The sequence below is a fragment of the Scyliorhinus torazame genome, chromosome 19 (assembly GCF_047496885.1).
Source record: "Scyliorhinus torazame isolate Kashiwa2021f chromosome 19, sScyTor2.1, whole genome shotgun sequence".
NCBI classification, from domain to species: Eukaryota; Metazoa; Chordata; class Chondrichthyes; order Carcharhiniformes; family Scyliorhinidae; genus Scyliorhinus; species Scyliorhinus torazame.
In genome coordinates this window covers 96927286-96931434 of record NC_092725.1, presented here as the reverse complement: position 1 = coordinate 96931434, position 4149 = coordinate 96927286, and the positions used below count along the sequence as shown (strand labels likewise).

At 47.5% G+C, this 4149-nt stretch overlaps 1 non-coding gene across 1 annotated transcript; it reads left to right on the top strand.

Annotated features, from left to right (window-relative positions):
• The first annotated feature begins 1867 nt into the window (after positions 1-1867).
• On the top strand, positions 1868-1938 carry trnag-gcc (transfer RNA glycine (anticodon GCC)). The gene has a single exon. It is a non-coding gene; the product is annotated as a tRNA-Gly (tRNA).
• Positions 1939-4149: the final 2211 nt, after the last annotated feature.

Below are 4149 nucleotides of genomic sequence, written 5' to 3'. Positions count from 1 at the left end.
ACATATACATACAATCAAACCCAAAAGACTTGACCGTTAGTCAGGAATCTATCCTGACTCCCAGGCACCAAGGCTCACAAACAACCTAAATGAAAGTGAAACCAAGTTACCTAGCTAAACACACAAATATATATATTATGTTTACAAATTATACATTGTTCATAATAATTCTCAGAATATGAGTGTCACTGGCAAGGTCAGCATTTGTAGCCCTTGGTGGTGAGCCATCTTCTTGAACCATTACAGTCTATGTGGCTGATAGGGTAGGAGTTCAAAGGATTTTGATCCAGTGATGGCGATGGAATAGCCAATATGTCTAAGCTGGGATGGAGTGTGACTTGGAGCTGATGGTGTACCGGCGACCTTGCTTCTCTTGTCATTGCTGATGGTGCAATTGGAGGGACAGGTAAGTGTTGCTAAAGCAACATTTAATGAATTGCTGCAGTGCATTCAGTATATCATTCACAATCTAGCTACTGTGCCCTGTTGATGCTGGAGTGTGCTGTTGTTGGAAATTAAGCTTCTTTTAACCTCTCTCAGGCCAAATGTGACTGGAGCTGAGAGGACTTTATCCTGACCAGTGCCTATGCAACTTTTCACTGTTCTCTGTGAGCCCGGAGATAATGGCTTAAGTTGGACATTTCTCTGTCCATTGTTATTACACAGCTTTTAATCCATTTATATTACCAAAATACAGTTCTAAGCTTTGCTATGATGATGAATCATTGATAATATAACTTTACAGTGTACATAGTAGATCTTCATGGCACAACACATTGTACACTTGCATTAGGTTCCAATTGAGACCTGAGCACATAATCCAAGCTGAGAGAGTGCTGCACTGTCAGCGATGCCATCTTTCAGATGAGGTTAAGGTGTCCATCTGCCCTCTCAGGTGGAAGTGAAAGATCCCAGGGCGTTATCTGTCGAAGAGCAGAGGAGTTCTCAGCAGTATTCTGGGGCCAAAGCTTAATCACCAACCAAAACCACTAAAATAGATGGCGTGGTTATTATCACGTTTCTGTTTGTGGGATCTTGCTGTGCGCAAATTGGCTGCCATGTTTCATAAATTACAAAAGTATTTCACTTGATGTAAAACTCTTTGAGAGGTCCTGAAAGGCAGGATAAATATGAAATTCTTTCCTTCTGTTACATTTCCTGCAGAGTTGAGTGATGTGCCCCAGAACACAGCTTCTACTATCACTTTGAACAGCTGCCATATTGTTTCTGATTTTTTGGACATGGACCCTTATGGCGGAATTCGCCACCATTTTGTCAAAGTGCGTGGTGGGCAGTTGAGGTGGCGCCGTTCTCGCTTGTCCTCAGGATGTTCACGATGTCTGGAAGCCAGAAGCAAAAGGCTACTTCCCTCAAGAAGAAGGCAGCACCCTGCTCCAGCCCTTGGCACCCTGATCTGCAGAATCTGGGCACAGAGGCATGTCATCTACCCATGGAATGGCTCCAGGAAGCTCCCAAACGTCACCTTTGAATTGTCTGGCCTGGGAGGCCTTTTCCCAGGTGGTCAGTGTGGCCGGCAACGGTGCAAGGGTCGCCATCCAGTGCAGGAATGATCACATTGCTCCGCCAGGATAAGTCCTCCCTCAGCTCCCTCCACTATTATCATGGCATCATGTATTCAAATGACTACTCATTTCACACATTCCCACACACCCATTAGCAGGAGACACATATCGGCATTCATACCCTCATGGACACTTTCATCATTACCACCATCCCATTTGTCATGTTGCTCATACTCCATCCTCTGGCCCTTCTGGAGAGAGCTCACCACACACAGGGAAAATGCATTTCACCCAACCTCCACACTACCCCCTCTGATCACAGGCCTTTCTTACATCTTGGAGCAGCATTGGTAGATTAGTGGTAGAATTCTCGCCTGCCACGCGGGAGGCCCGGGTTCGATTCCTGGCCAATGCAAGGCCGCCTGGTGTTTCATTGTTAGAGGGCAGCACGATAGCATATTGGTTAGCACAGTTGCTTCTCATCTCCAGGGCCCAGGTTCCTGGCTGGGTCACTGTCTGTGCGGAGTCTGTACGTTCTCCGCATGTCTGCGTGGGTTTCCTCCGGGTGCTCACGTTTCCTCCCACAGTCCAAAGATGTGCGTGCGGGTTAGGTGGATTGGCCATGCCAAATTGCTGTTAGTGGCCAAAAAATGTTAAGTGGGGGTTACTGGGTTACGGGGATAGGGTACATATGTGGGCTTCATAGATTATCATAGAATTTACTCTTTGTAAGGGCCGGTGCAGACTCGATGGGCTGAATGGCCTCCTTCTGAACTGTAAATTCCATGATTTTATGTTCGTCATACAGGCCAAGCTGACGCACAATGAGCGAGAGCGAGTCCAGACCGGGGGAAGAATGGCTGAGATGCTCACATTGGCTGAATTCAAGGAGCTGCTGCGACCTTGCTGAGGTGGGGGGAGGGGTTGCTCTTGTGGGGAAGGGTATATTGGCCTCTCCCAACAACATATTATGGATCACAGGTCCATCATTTCACCAGATCCTGACAATCAAAGTGAGTTTAATGTACTCTGACATAGCATAAGCTCATCCACAAAACTCTTCTTTTTCTTTTGCAGGCACCAGCAGACCACAGCCATCCAGCTGAGCAGCAGCCCGAGCTCCCAATGCATGTCTGAGGATGAGGAGGCTCACGAAGGACTGCCACAGTGCTCACACTCGCATCCTAGAGCAATGCAGAGACATGCACATTGGTGGACGTAGCTCTAGTTTAGATTTGGGGCCGATTTTGGAAGAACACATCACATACCCTTTCCCACAGCAGTTGGAGGCAGGGACAGGCCAGGCTGCTGGAGATCTGCCACATGCTCAGTCTCAGCCAGATGATGAGCCTCTGGAAGTGGCTGCCAGCTCACTCGTGGAGATGCAAATGGAGGCAGCAGAACATCAGGCAGAGTTTTAAGAGTCACTAATAATGGGAATAATGGAAGTATCCATCCACGTTCTGCCTCATGTCGTGACTCCAAAATGTCAGTGCCTCGAGGCCACCATGGAAAGGTTGGCATCCACCGTTCAGACCTTGGTATTGACAGATTTATGCTTGGCCATGCACTCCACAGCCACACACCCTGGCGAGCACCATCAGGATGGAGGCAACATGGGGACAAGGCACCTTGACTTCTGTTCAGGTGCCCCATCTCCTGCAGGAATCAGGTCGGAGCCCTCTGGCACCCACAGGGAGGCTGGGTGTCAGTTGGACACCCCAGGGGCCTCCACTCAAGACACCCCTCTTCCAATGCCCACACCCACCCCAGCAGCACAGGCCGCCAAGAGCATTTCTGCCTCTGAGCAGGAGACCCTGATCAGGCCGGTGCCCTTAGGTCTCGGGCTACCAGAGGACGTGCGCCAAGGTCATCATAAACATGAAATCCGCGTCAGCAGGCTCCTCCGCCCCTGCTGGGATGTCAGGGCTGCACCTCGGCATAGCGGGAGGTTTAGAAAAGTTAAAAAGCTTTGATGTCACTTTTGGTTCTGGGGTGTGGTATTGCTGTAAATAATTTTCACTTATTGAATCTCATTGGATGGGAAAGTGAATGTCCTGGTTGTGGTGTTACCTGTGTGGTCGATAACAAGTGTTACTCAATCCTTGGTTGATGGTGAGGTCCTCTGAATCTTGTTGAAGAAGACTCAAACTCATCCAGTAACAACAAAGATTTATTGAGTAACTATAACTATTAATGCGTGAGCTCTTTACCTTAACATGGAAACTATGAATTGGTTAACAAGATTTAACAATTATAACTAAACGTAACTCCACTAACTATCTATGTGATTCTGATGTTTCCCTGTTCACAGCACACCCACGAGAGAGAATGAGAGACCCCGTGTGGCTGCCTTTTATACCCCTGTTGGTCCAGCCCTCTAGTGATCATGTGGTGCTGCTATCTACCCATTAACCCCTTGTGTGCATGCACCTACAGAGATCACTACATCCCCCCTTTTTAATGTGTTACAGATTTTCTGTGTGGTGTAACGAAAACTGAACAAACATAATGAATTAAGTCAACTGGGAACAGATAAAACAAGTAACGCTGTGTACAGAATGTGATGGTAATAATGACTGTACAAAGTCAATCAGCGTTTAAAAAGTCCAATCCTAACGAAAAA